General features: G+C 35.3%; 1 protein-coding gene and 1 non-coding gene across 8 annotated transcripts in view; both read right to left on the reverse strand.

Moving 5' to 3' along the window:
- The window catches only part of slc25a42 (solute carrier family 25 member 42), a 38875-nt gene extending 30625 nt beyond the window's left edge, over nucleotides 1-8250 (reverse strand). For 4 of the 7 annotated variants that reach the window (XR_012389388.1, XR_012389387.1, XR_012389386.1 and 1 more), the window contains exon 1: nucleotides 7883-8250. The gene's annotated coding sequence lies outside the window, so the exon portion shown is untranslated. The remainder of the gene's footprint in view (nucleotides 1-7882) is intronic. The other 3 variants (XR_012389390.1, XR_012389389.1, XM_009298942.5) reach the window with 1 other exon arrangement.
- mir7148 (microRNA mir-7148) lies at nucleotides 1174-1258 on the reverse strand. Its single transcript, NR_105069.1, has one exon. It is a non-coding gene; the product is annotated as a microRNA mir-7148 (primary transcript).
- Nucleotides 8251-15715: the final 7465 nt, after the last annotated feature.

Raw genomic sequence — 15715 nt, forward strand, 5'->3', positions numbered from 1 at the left:
AATTTATTATGCAGGACAACAAGCTGACCGGCTTTTCTCATAGATGACAATGAGAAGTACGGTAGTATTTGCAGAAATCTAAACAGCGTCCTCTGGTAGATTTACGAGAAACGTACCCTAGTAACATATTTGAGATTGTCAAAACAGTACACAACGCCCTCTAGTGGATTTGTGCAAACAAAAAATTCAAGAAAACATAGTCCAGGGTAGAGCTGCACAATATATCGTTTAAGCATCAATATCTCAATGTGTGAATCTGCACTAGTCACATACAGTTGAACTCAGAATTATGAGCCTCCTGAGTTTAGATGTTTTTCAGCACATTTGTAATCATAATAGTTTTAATAACTCGTCTCTAATAACTGATTTATTTTGTCTTTGCCGTGATGACAGTAAATAATATTAGTCTAGATATTCTTCAAGACACTTCTATACAGCTTAAAGTGATATTTAAAGGCTTCACTAGGGTAATTAGGTTAACTAGACAGGTTAGGGTAATTAGGCAAGTCATTGTATAACGATGGTTTGTTCTGTAGACTATCGAAAAAAAATAGCTTAAAGAGGCTAATAATTTTGTCCCTAAAATGTTTTTTTTTTTAATTTAAAACTGCATTTATTTATCCCAAATAAAAGAAATAAGACTTTCTCCAGAAGAAAAAATATTATCCGACATGCTATGAAAATTTCCTTGCTCTGTTAAACATCATTTGGAAAATAAAAAAAGAAGAAATAAAAAAATCTAATTCTGACTTCAACTGTACATGTAATTTAGGATTATAATTAACCAGCAACCTCAGTCATTTAGCAAAGTTTAACTTAAAAATAAAAATATTTCAACTATTATATTAATGTTTTTTATGGCCTGTCACTGTAAAATTTAAAAGCAAAGAAATTATAAAGTTTGCCAAAAATATTGTTTCCTTACACCATGAAGACTACGAGGTACGATTTTACATTTGTTTACTGAATTTCTGTTCCTCAGTACTCTTAGAGTCCACCAAAATCATTAAGTACTGTTTTTTTCCCATTTTCTTCTTTGATTTATTGTTTTTATCTGTGTTTTAATTTGTGCATAAAATTATTTCGTTAATTATTTTTTTGTATAATTGTGTACATTTTATGCAGATGCATTCCATGTTCATATTTCAATAGGGTTGTATACCATCCTAGTATACCAATACTAGTATCGGAAATACTGGCTTATACCGATGCCACAATTCTTGCAGTATCAGCGAGTATTTCCATTACTAGTATTAGCGAGTATTTGAAACCTTAAACAGATCTGATACCATCTATTTAAATGAGATGTATGCCCGCTAGCCTTACTTAACACTGCATACTGTTGAATGTCAGATAATAAAAATACTCTAGTTCACTGTATGTATTTGTTCATGTTTTATTAATGGATAAATCTAAAGCACACTGTAAATCAATTGTCAATTTTTACAGGACTAGTAGTACACAACGGTTTCTACACACACTAGTATTGATTCAGTAATCTGTATCACCCTGAGCTTAGCTATTGGAATCGGTATCGGAAAGGGAAAAGGGGTATTGGAACAGCCGAATATTGCAATATACATCACAGAAAAACAAAATATCACAATGTCAGATTTTTCAAGTGTCATGCAGCCATAGTCCAGGGTATATTTGTTGGTTCTCAAAAATGTAGCCCTGGGCACATATTTCCATTGAGCATGGGTTGCCAAGTCAGGTAAGTTAAAATGTAAACTATCAGGTCAGGAGTAAAGCTGTGCTCTATTCTCAGCTGTGGAACCAGAGGCTCTGTGGGTGAAAGGTGCTTCACGCTGACACACATTCAGTACATATAAGCATGTCAGGACGGGCCACACTGAAAATAAAACCCTCTGAAAATCAGGGCTGCACAATATATTGTGTCAGCATCAATATTGCAATGCGCACATCTGCAATACTCACATCGCAAGATATGCAATGTTGAGCTGGGATTATAGATGACCAAAAACCACAGATCAAAACACCATGCTCACTGCAGAATTGAACCACTATAGGAACGCTTCACATTCAGTGCTTCTCAGTAGCAGAAGTCATCATAGTTGGTAAACTCTGAGTGCAGTGAATGGGAGAACACAACAAATCATTATTTTACAATCCTATTTGCACCAATAATAAAAGAAAAACTAAATGATGGTGTCATCAAGACTTTCAAAAAAAAAAAAAAAAAACAGAAGAGAGAGCAACGTCAGATTTTCTGTCCTGCCCCCATACACTGAGCAATACAAACACCAAGCAAAGAATTTGTTTTTGTTTTTTTTATGCAAATATGATATAACACAAACTTTATAAATGTATGTATTGTTTATCAGAATATTAAACATTCAAAGATTTAAGATACTGATGGTTATTAAACTAATAATGACCATATTCAGAACTGAAAAGGGTCAATAGAGTGAAAGTTTATCTAATGCCTGTGTGAGCATTACAAGCCAGTTTAAAGGTTCGGGCACAAGAATATTTTTATGAAGAATATTGATTTTATTGAGGCTGCACAGTAACTCAGTGGTTAGCACTGTCGCCTCACAGTAAGGTCACTGGTTCGAGTCCCGCCTGGGTCAGTCTGCGTTTCTGTGTGGAGTTTGCATGTTCTCCCCATGTTGGTGTGGGTTTCCTCCGGGTGCTCTGGTTTCCCCCACAGTCCAAACACATGCGCTATAGGGGAATTGATGAACTAAATTGACTGTAGTGTATGAGTGTGTGTGAAGGTGAGAGTGTATTTGTGTTTCCCAGTACTGGGCTGGAAGGTCATCCACTGTGTAAAACATATGTTGGAATAGTTGGCGGTTCATTCCACTCATTGTGATAAATAAGAGACTAAGCTGAAGGAACATTTACATTTAGTCATTTAGCAGATGCATTTATCCAAAGCGACTTACAAATGAGGAAAATGAATGAATGGATGATTGTATTGAATTGTGTACACAGCGAGGACTATGCAGTGTTATTTAACATTTGATTATTAAATTTCTGTACCTGAATACAGTTTGAAAGCCATAAAGCGCTGTATATTTCACGTTTATCTTTGCTATTGTAGTTATCCATGATAGTTAGGGCTGACCAGTATGACTATACATATTGTTACCGCAGAATGAAATGTGTATTGCATTTTTTATATTGTGAAATGTGAAACATGAGATAGAGTAGAACTTGTTCATCTAAAAACATATTTGTTTATTATATTCATAAGGACAAAAATTAAGTAGAAAATAATCAAATAAGATCAAGTTATTTTCTTTTCATAAATATTCTAGCTTAAATATTATAGAAAGCCCTTCTGTACATTTCTGAAATTCATTCATTCATTCATTCATTCATTTTCTTGTCGGCTTAGTCCCTTTATTAATCTGGGATCGCCACAGCGGAATGAACCGCCAACTTATCCAGCACGTTTTTACGCAGCGGATGCCCTTCCAGCCGCAACTTATCTCTGGGAAACATTCGCATACACTCATTCACACACACACACTCATACACTATGGACAATTTAGTCTACCCAATTCACCTGTAACACATGTCTTTGGACTGTGGGGGAAACCGGAGCACCTGGAGGAAACCCACGCGAACACAGGGAGAATATGCAAACTCTACACCGAAACGCCAACTGAGCCGAGCTTGAACCAGCGACCTTCTTGCTGTGAGGCGAATGTGCTACCCACTGCGCCACTGCGTCACCACATTTCTGGAATAACTACCTTTATTTTAAAAAGTATATCATGAAAGAGGGTATTGGTATCGGGCACGGTGCCTCAGTGGTTAGTACTGTCGCCTCAAGGTCACTGGTTCGAGTCTCGGCTGGGCCAGTTGGCATTTCCTCATGAATATCACGAAAGATATCGTTACAGAAAAATAAAGTTCCTCATACAGTGAAAAATATTTGCTCATAATCATCGCGCAGCCCTTGCTGTAGTTTGTTTATTAGATTTAATGCATGATTCACTCCACTACAAAATTATTCTAATTAATCAAAATTAATGACTTATTTCCAAACACAGCTATTTAAGCCGTCTGGTAAAAGTGCACACATACTAAAATATAGCAGTAAAAAACAAAATCATAATGTCAGATTTCCCTAATATCATGCATCCCTACTAATAATGCTGAGCCACAGGGCACATCACATGTGATGTGTTTACCACGGTAATCCTGAGACTTTAGAGAGATCCAGACACCTGACGGGTCACAATGACTTACTAACCCTCGTTTAGTAATTCACGATTAAGCCTTTCACAAGCTTTGTAAACCCTTGGTTAAGTAACATTTCACAATGGGGATAGTCAGACCAAACATTGGTCACGCTAAAATAATTTTGCCTACCATATTTCTTCATTAAGTGAAACAGTTGAAAAAGTTTGAAAATTGCACTCGGATATTTACATTCTGCCTAATTATGTCCTGAAATCTTTAGAAACAAAAAAAACTACTACAGTATGAAAACGTTTTTGCAGTCTTTCCTTTATTAAAGTTACCACAAGAAATATTTCTTGAATCAATGTATGAATCAATTTTAGTATTATTAATATCCCATTAAAGTAACGATTTAAATTAGCTTATTTTATGTTTTTAACTCTTAGTTATATTTTTATTTATGTTTTTAGCAATTGTATGTGGTTTTAGAAACCTAATATGAATCATTAATTAAAAAAAGATCAAGAGCAAAACATTTTTAAAGTGGAACATAGAGGCTTAGTGGTGTGCAATATTGACAAAAATAATACAACAGTGAATTGTTTTATTTATACGATTTATTTACAATACAGTTTGTAAAGTCCTATTTTCTGTCTTTTGGTCGATATATAATATGAGAGACTTGCTTTGTTTACCAAATACGATCTCATCGGATTAGCATTGTAAACATTAAATAAAAAGTTAAAAATGTATTAATTTTCAAAACACATTTACATCATATAAAAAATTTATTCATATTTCATATATTAGGTTTGATATCGTTATGATACTCCTAAAATAATTCCACATAAATCCGCAGATATTTACAAAATTCTCTACAGAAATAGCAAAAATTTACAGCAGATTCTGTCTGGCCCTACTTATAGCCTAATGTAAACTAGGGTTGTCGCATTACCATTATTTAATCTTACAATACTATACCAGCTGAAGTATCATACTGTAATTTATAACTGAAATTATAAAGAAAATTGTCAGAAATACTGTGTTTTGTTCTAATAAGCCTACTTGAACGTAATTCTTAATTCCCATAAGGCCAAAAAGCATTACTTTAAATGTATTAATTCATTTTGTTTATGCTGAAGATAACTGACCAACAAAAATACATTAAAATAAAGATACAAATTATATTCAATTTGTCACAAAAGAGGATTTTTTCCAACAAAATCTGCTATATGAAGCGTTTAAAAAATAGTTTCAATGTTTCCTGTTGCTATTTTGGGTTTTTCATCTGATTCTTTTTCCAGTCTTATCAGGTAATAATTAAAATTTTCACTTTGTGAGTCTTTCTTTTAAAGAGATTGTCGCAGTCGCTGTTAAATCATATTAACAGGAACAGAAATTCAGATGTGTGAATCAAATTAAATTGAAGCATTAGAAAATGTGTAGTAGGCTGCCATTAAAGGCCAAGTGGTGCTCGCTGCAGAGCCATTTGAGGAGAGGTGAGCTCCAGAGAGGGGGAGCTTAAGCTTGAGCTCCACCTTTTTTGCACTTCTTCTACGAGTGATGTCACTGGGGGTAGGGTTAGAGGTGGGGTTGGTGTACGCATTAAAACAGCTTACAGGAGGAGGAGCGACAGCTCATGCTCCCCCTCTCTGGAGCTCACCTCTCCTCAAATGGCTCTGCAGCGAGCACCCTCTCATAAAAGGCGCAAATTCTACACAGTTTTGCAACCTTGAAGTGCTCCACAGACTATTCAAATAAAATTGTCTATTGTTGCACAAACGTGCAAGCATTTTAGTAACTTTCTATAGTAGATAAACCATTAATGACGATACTACTGTTTACAAACTACAGTGACACCACCAGTACTTTAAAGCCATAACATCATGATTCTACTAAAGTACCGGTAAACCGTGCAACCCTGATGTAAACAAAATCTCAAAAGTGGTGCAATATATATGTTTCTTTATTTAACCAGATAAAAACCCACTGAGATCAAGATCTCTTTTACAAGGGTGACCTGGCCAAGAGGTCTGAAACACACGATTTATAAAAAAAAAAACCAAATAAATAATAATAATAATAATAATAATAATAATAATATTAATATTGAATAGAAAATTTATATAATATAAAAATACAGTTCAGCTTTTCAGCTTTACCACAGTTCAATATATTAAAAACACATATTGCAAAATAAATATAATTTAATTTGCAATAGTTTACATAATCAGGACTACATTTGCAGAATATCTTTTGATTTAACATGAGGTTTATGCAGTTCAACAGGACTTAATGGTTTTAAATGAGAAATTTTTAAAAGCTTTTTATAAAAAGGAGCTGATCTGTTCACAATTGGGCTCGAATGTGGGACGATTTCCATAAGCCCTCCTGTCTGCCTCGCTCTTTCAGTCTCTGTGTTCTGAGGATCAGATGACAGAGCCACTGAAAGCCTTTTGTGATTTGCAAGGAGTTGAAATAACAACCAACCGACCAACCAAAAATATCACCGACAGCAGTCTTCATGGTATAAACATAATCTTATGTGGAACTATGTAAAAACAGCATAGAAGACTGCTGATGCACGCGTGCTAAAATGACCCATTTTTGTCCACCCTTGAGCATTCATTTACCAATATATGAATTGAAAATTAATATTTAAAATTGAAAATATTATGTGGAAAAATGGTTTTCAATTCATTTTTAGATATATTCATTTATATACATTTTATACATTGTATTATACATTTTATACTCATAATAGTAGTGCAATATTAGATATATTATTTATTAAAATCTGTTTGCTATTCGTCTATATTATTTTTTTGTATAATCCATATTTATTTAGAGTAAATAAACACCATTTTATTTAGTTAAATTGCTTTATTTAATATTTGATTCTTATCATTGTCATTGCTCTGCATGCATACATTTTTTAAACTGTTTAAAAGTTAAATCAAACCCCAAACATAACCATCGTGGACTTAAAAGGCATTTACAGTATACATGTAATAAAAAAAATCATCAAACGCTTAAATTAATGTGTGGAAAATATCTTGTTTCTATTATTTTACTACATTAAAGCTATGCACTTACTCTTAGATGTCCATTTTTTATATTATTACTTCTGCAGCTTCAATTTTTATTAATTTATTTATTTATTCATTCATTTAAATAGATCCTTTATTTGATTTACTTTTACAGTTGAGTAAGTTATTTAACTCTTTATCTACACCATTTCCTCCAGATTTCAGCTCTCTTATGTACAAAACATCAAGATATTTATCATATTGCAAAGTCAAACAGCCTTATAGTCGACCATGCAGCTATAATAAAACACTGCTAAACACCAACCTAGACATTTCACCACTAAACATATCCTAATCATCTTAGTAGAACCACATTACGTATATTACTACACCTGTCACCACTAGCAGACCATAAACAGCTTATTTATGAAACCCACTAGATTTATTTACAACCACAGAGCCATGAATAACGCAAAAATAACCACTTATCAACACCTGCAGATCCTAAATGCAGTTTCTGGAGCACAACATGTTTGTTTACATTGCTTATTTCTCAAGATGACGCGTTAATTGACCAATATTTGCAAAGAGGGCGAGATGAGCTCCTGACATATTTCTGAATATCAAAGTGCTTTAGCCTTTAGCCTGTTAGCACAGCAACTGTTCTGTCATTTAAAAGCAGTTCGTCTTACCTGGGCGTCGGACAGCACCTGTTGTGTCTCTCAGGGTCAAAGATCCACAGAAAACCTCAAACTTTAGGGGATTCTGACGGAAATATAATCAAACATTCCCATAGTTGTGGACTGCGACCCTCACAAACAAACAGATGACGGTGTTGGAAGTGATAAACTCCAGTCAGCGTCCACTTACATAAACAGCAGCAGAAGAGGAGCCCAGTCAGCGTAAACTAACACTGAAAACACGGCGGATTTAAAACATATGTCTCAAAGAAGGTGTCTGTTCTGTGGGAGAGGCGGGGAAGCACATTTTATTCCACTTTCTTTGGCGCTGTTGTGACTTTGAGCTGCTTTACTCGCACGTTTCAGGCGCTGCTGTCAGTGAAGGGCGCGTCCGATGCATTGTGGGTGTTGCAGTCCGGGGCGGGAGCGCGCTTGGCGTTGATTGGCTCGTTCGAGGGGCGTCAAAGAAGGACGGGGTTTGAAGTTTTAAAGACAAGAATTATTAAAGATAAGCGTGGATTTAACATTGTGTTTGGTTGTCATCATGGCTGGGCAGAGATTAATCACAAAAAGTTTGTTTTGACATAATATATGTGTATGGATTATATATATATATATATATATATATATATATATATATATATATATATATATATATATATATATATATATATATATATATATATATATATACAGTGTTGGGCAAGCTACTTGACAAATGTAGTGAGCTAAGCTATTAGCTACTCTACTTAAATTGTAGCTAAAATAACTACACTAAAGCTACCCCCTGGGAAATTTAGCAAGCTACGCTAAAAGCTACATGGGAAACGTAGCGTAGCTACATCTAAGCTATTTTTACAATTTTTATTTTTAAATCGAAGCAACTTAAATCCAAGTCAATCATATCTTAGTTGATCAATAAAACTGTCAATGAAACATACGAGGCATAATAGTTTAGTTCAATTATTTACTGTAAATAATTTGCTGTACTAAACAGAAACACATTAGAGTATATGGCAGCTAAAACAAAAAATTAAATAAAACCAGGTGTAACACATTTAAAATACTATAGTCATTTATAGTAAAGTAAAATATTTTTGATTTTTATATATATATATATATTGTAATAAGTATTATAGTGTTGTATATACTAAAGTAGTTTTATTTTTTGAGCACATCATCAGAAATGACGTTTTTGCATCTTAACATGTACTTCTCGTGGTATAGTCACAAGGATTCCTGCTTCAAAAATAACTACTCTCCCTCATCTTTCCATCAAGAAAGTTTCACCAGAGGTGGCAGTAACGCACCAAAAAGTTTGTTGTCGAACACCGTAAAACAGGAAAAAGAAGAAATCATCATGCTCGCTATCATATGGGCTCCGTCCGAAACCGCCTGTAGGTACTGCATTTGAATTTAAACGTACTACTCGGCCGTTAGAAAAGTACGTTCTATACAGTATGAATGTGAAAAGTATGAATGGAATTCGGACGTACTACATTCGCCATTTTGACAGTCACGTGACGTACCTGCGTAATTTGTGTCGCTTTACTCCCATTCATGAATTCGCTCCGGGGGCATCATGGGATAGCGCAGCGTGCATGGGATGCGCACTCCAGAATCTCGCCGGAAGTAGTAAGTCTTCTGGGTACTTCTCGCACACTGTTTTTCGAATTCTATGAATTCGGACATACTACTCGGTTCACATACTGATTTTAGCGTACTATATAGTATGGAAGTATGCGGTTTCGGACGCAGTCATGGATTTACTTCCATCGGCTAGACACCGGCCTTACAGCTCAGTGAATGTTGGTGTCGTCACTTATTGATTCACGATCGGTAACTGTAGCTTGTTTGGATGCTACTGCGCTACTTGACTAATGAAATAGCTTTGCTACTGAAAAGCTATTTGATTTAGAAAGTAGCGATGCTACAGCCACGCTACTGAGAAATGTAGATAAGCTAGTAGCGTCACTACTTGTAGCGACACTACTGCCCAACACTATATATATATATATATATATATATATATATATATATATATATATATATATATATATATATGTACACTATATATAGATACACTAACACTAAAACTTTATATATAAATTTTATAATTTTACAATTTTACTATTTAGTACAACTACAGTGCACTTGCAGTGCTACATTTTATGATGAGTTATATGTTAACCTTTACAGTTATCATGACAGAATATTTTAGGCCAAAATACTTAATTACTAATAATGAACTCGACCAAAATAACATTGTGTAAACTTAGTTTCAGAAAAAGAAAATTTTACTTTAATATTTATAAATGTAAAAACTATAAGCAATAGATAGGCTAAATTAACTGAGGCAACATGTTCTCCCCGTGTTGGTGTGGGTTTCCTTCGGGTGCTCTGGTTTCCTACAGTTCAAACACATGAGCTATAGGGGAATTGATTAACTAAATTGGCTGTAGTGCATGAGTGTGTGTGTAAATGGAAGTGTATGGGTATTTCCTAGTACTGGGTTGCAGCTGGAAGAGCATCCTCGGTGTGATACTATACTAAAAATATGCTGGATAAGTAGGCGGTTCATTCCGCTGTGGTTACCCCTAATAAATAAAGAGACTAGCCCGTATGAAAATGAATGAATAATTGGGGCAACCGGAGCAGGGAAAACTTCCCAAAAGACATTATCATTTGAACGGCATCTACGCTTATGTTAGTCTGCTTTTCAATATCCCAAGGTCTCTATAATCCTGGACCAGGTCGTATCCTGAGCAGCTGCTGTGGCAGTCATGGAGAGCATGAGACTGATCCCTGTAAGAGCCCAGTGACAGACGAGTCTCCGCTTTGCTTCAGTGGGCCTGCCTGAACACCCTCCGGTGACCTGCAGCTTTTCCACGATGGACGTCCTGCGTTCTCCAGCGCCTAGACTGCAGCTTTGCACAAGATGTTTGGCCAGAGGGGAAATGGTCGTGCTCAACTGAGCCTGGTTTCTCTCCACGTCTTTTTCTTCATGTTGGTCAATTGGTGAAGTTTGTTCCTCAACTGGGGCGACGCAGTGGCGCAGTAGGTAGTGCTGTCTCCTTACAGCAAGAAGGTTGCTTGTTCGAGCCTCGGCTAGGTCAGTTGTATGGAATAAGATCACTGTCAGAAATATTTCGTGGGTAAATAAAATTCACGCATGCGTAATTCTAAAATCGTAAAGGAAAACGGAACGTAGTCGTAATTTTACGAGGGTACAATTCCAAAATCTGCGATTAGAACAGACACAGATACGACATGTTCTTTGTCAGTTTGAATAAATTTACGATGGGTGTACTTTACAAATACGAAATACAGTTTCATCACGGACATGAAGTCCTGATTACGAGTACGAATCAAACTGCTTGTTTATTAATGCCTGTGACAGCGGTGACATAATTTTGAGTGTCGCTGTCGCTGTGTCGCAAGTGTCACTTGTAATCAGGACTTCGTGTCCGTGGTGAAACTGTATTTCGTGTTTGCAAAGTACACCCATCATAAATTTATCAGTCATATTCAAGCAGACAAAGAACATGTCGTATCTGTGTCTGTTCTAATCGCAGATTTTGGAATTGTACCCTCGTAAAATTACGACTACGTTCCGTTTTCCTTTACGATTTTATAATTACGGATGCGTGAATTTTATTTACGCACTAAATATTTCTGACAGTGATTTTATTCCATACAGTTGGCGTTTCTGTGTGGAGTTTGCATGTTCTCCCTGTGTTGGTGTGGGTTTCCTCCGGGTGCTCCGGTTTCCCCCACAGTCCAAACACATGCTGTACAGGTGAATTGGGTAGGCTAAATTATCCATAGTGTATGAGTGTGTGTGTGTGAGTGTGTGTGGATGTTTCATAGAGATGGGTTGCGGCTAAAAGGGCATCCGCTGCTTACAAACGTGCTGGATAAGTTGGCAGTTCATTCCGCTGTGGCGACCCCAGATTAATAAAGGGACTAAGCCGAAAAGAAAATGAAAGAATGAATGTATGTTCCTCCACTGTCGCCAATGGCTTGCTTGGTTTGGGTCTTGTGGAGCTGTGCATCGATGGATTTGCTCTTCAGTGTTTGGACTCTCAGCAGTGATTATTAAACCCCACTAAACTGAACTAAACTAAACTCACACTGTTTACATTTACTATAATCTTCTATGTTAAGCTGCTGTGACACAATCTACATTGTAAAAGCGCTAGAGAAATAAAGATGAACTGAACTGAATAAATCTACCTTCATTTTTTTTTTTTTTTGTAAATGAATATTATGCGGGGCGACGCAGTGGGTAGCACGTTCGCCGCACAGCAAGAAGGCTGCTGGGTCGCTGGTTCGATCCTCGGCTCAGTTGGTGTTTCTATGTGGAGTTTGCATGTTCTCCCTGCCTTCGCGTGGGTTTCCTCCGGGTGCTCCGGTTTCCCCCACAGTCCAAAGTCATGCAGTACAGGTGAATTGGGTAGGCTAAATTGTCCATTGTGTGTGTGTGTGTATATGTTTCCCAGAGATGGGTTGCAGCTGGAAGGGCATCCGCTGCGTAAAAACTTGCTGGATAGTAGTAGTAGTAGTCATTGTAGTAGTATCGATCGTAATTGTGATTATTGAAGTAGTAGTTCCTGTAGTAGTTGATGTCGTTGGTATAGTGGTAGCAGAAGTAGTAAAAGTGTCGTTGTAGCAGTAGTAATCGTTGTTGGTGTAGTAGTACCAGTAGTAGATGTCGTTGATGTAGATGTTGTAGTAGCAGTGATTGCGGTAGTAGTAGTAGTAGTAGTAGACGTTGTATTAGTTGTAGCAGACGCTGTAGTATCAGTAGTGGTAGTCATTGTTGTGGTAGTATCAGCAGTAGTAGACATTATAGTAGTAATAGTTGTGGTTGTGATTGTAGTAGCAGCAATAGTAGTTAATAATTATATAGTAATATAAGTAACTTTCTGCAGTAGTAGTAGTTAGGGTAGTACTTGTGATTTATTATCATTGTCATTTATTATTACTGTTGTCCTTTCTTTCTTTTTACTGTCATTATTACTATCATACATTACTAAGCATAGTTGTTACTCCCTAACTCTGACTGGTTTCTTTTGTATCTGTTTTACTTATATCTGCGAGACTAGATTCATTTATTGGCTAATATTGTTCCAAATGTATGTAATCTGACCTTCCACCAAGTTACCTTTACATGGACACACACACACCTAACAGTACCCGACTATATTGTTTTTTTTTTTTTTTTTTTTTTTTATTGTTGTTTTGTTATGGTTTTTTGTTGATGTTTTTTGTATTTGTATGATCCCAATTTATGTACCTTTTTGCATATTCTAATAAAAAATAAATAAATAAATAAAAAAAACTTGCTGGATAAGTTGGCGGTTCATTCCGCTGTGGTGACCCCAGATTAATAAAGGGACTAAGCCGACAAGAAAATCAATGAATGAATGAATGAATATTATGCTGCAAACTCATAAACACTTCAATACACTTTAATCAACAAACACACTCAGTTCTTGTACACGGCGGATTTAATCAGAGCATCAACTAGTTTTGCAAGACAAACAATAAAAAAACACATAATTGTCTCACCTCGTCTTGTGCGCATGAAAAGGCGTTTGGCTTCATAAAAAGATTATTCAGGAATGTCAAAAATAAGCATCATTTGCAGAGCAGCGGACGCACCTTTAACAAGCAGGCCGATGTTAAACATTACATTAAATCTATCAGAGGCCACAGTGACGGTGATCCAGCAGTGCACTTCTCAACTAAGTGCACTTGATTCTTGCAGCTAACATCAGCTCGATGAATCCAGAACAAGCAGAGTTAAAAAAAATAACAAATAAAGCATTGTATAAACTATAAATATTAGCAATAAAATGTGTAGACCAAAACAAAAACTTGAACAGTAAGATATTTAATGTTTTTTATTAATATTTTCTACTTACCAAACCTGCATTTATTTGTTACAACAAAACCCGTAATATTTTAAAGTATTTTTATCATTGAAAATTATTCTATATGATTTATATAGTTTGCAATATATTGTATATCCGACTATTATGTAACATAAGGTAATGTATTGTGTATTTATATTGTGCATTTAGAGTGTATGGCCATACACCAAAAGTGCTTCACAGTCATGGATGAATGGACACCACCACCAGTGTGCAGCCCCACTTGGATGATGCGACGGCAGCCACAGAACAACAGCGCCAGTGCGCTCACCACACACCAGCTATTGGTGGAGTGGAGAGACAGTGATCGTGCCAATTCAGAGGATGGGGATGATTGGGAGGCCATGGTGGGCCAAGGGCCAATAGTGGGAATTTGGCCAGGACATCAGGGTTATACACCTACTCTTTACCATAAGTGCCATGAGATTTTAATTCCTAGAGTCAGGACCTCAGTTCAACATCTCATCTGAAAGACGGCGCTTACTGACAGTATAGAGTCCCCTTCACTACACTGGGGCATTAGGACTCAAGACTGCAGGTTGAGCGCCCCCTGCTGGCCTCACTAACACCACTTCCAACAGCAACCTAGTTTTCCCATGTGGTCTCCCATCCAGGTACTGACCAGGCTCAGCCCTGCTTAGCTTTAGTGAGTAACCGGTTTTATAAGTGAAACGTTTTACTGAAACAAAAAGCTTTTTTTAGCATCATTACTCCAGAAATGTCTTCAGACAACACTCTAATATGCTCGTTTGCTGTTCAAGAAACATTTAATGTTATTAATATATTCATTATTAGTATTAATATTTATTAACGGTTGAATCGCTGATGACTAGAAATAATTTTTTACTAAAACAAACGACTTTTGCAATATTTTACACTGCAAAATTCAAAATAAGCCACTTATATATATATATATATATATATATCAATTATTAATTATAATTATCCAAATTATATTATACAATGCCACAAAAGCTTTACATTTCAGATAAACATTGTTTTCTGAACTTTCTGTTTAGAAAATAAATCTGGAAGTCGTTTTCAACATAATAATAATATTATATTAGATTGATTTATAAATGATCATGTGACTTGTGGAGGATGAAACCTGCAAAAACAATCAATAAATAAATAAATATGCAAACAACATTGTCTAATTCATGCATGAAAAATATAAATAAATAATTAATAGTGCAGGCAGATAAATAATTTAATAAATGACACGAATGTTGGGGGAACATCCATGTTCACTTTTCCTGTCTGTCGATCATCAGAATCCAGCCAAAAAAAATAAATAAACAAATAACCATGTAATTTATTTTATTATCTCTCTGCCCGCACTAATAATTATTTATGCAGGAATTTGTGGATATATATATATATATATATATATATATATATATATATATATATATATATATATACACACACACACACACACACACACACACACACACACACACACACACACACACACACACACACACACACACACACACGCATACATACATATATACACACACACACACACACACATACATATATATATATATATATATATATATATATATATATATATATATATATATATATATATATATATATATATATATATATGTGTGTGTGTTTGTGTGTTTGTTTATTTACATATTTATTATTGCTTTATTTAAGCAGGAATTTATGGATTTATTTATTTACTCATGTAATTATTGTTTTTACAGGTTTCACCCTTCGTAGTGACTGGAGTAATGCCAAAAACCCAGCTTTAAAATCACAAGAATAAATAAAACATATTTACATCAAAATCAGCTATTTTAAATAATAACAAAAAAATACCTATTTTAAATTTTTGCTGCATATTTTGAGTCAAATAAACACAGGCTTGGTGAACAGAAGAGATTTCTAT

The sequence above is a fragment of the Danio rerio genome, chromosome 2, assembly GCF_049306965.1.
Source record: "Danio rerio strain Tuebingen ecotype United States chromosome 2, GRCz12tu, whole genome shotgun sequence".
Classification (NCBI taxonomy): Eukaryota; Metazoa; Chordata; class Actinopteri; order Cypriniformes; family Danionidae; genus Danio; species Danio rerio.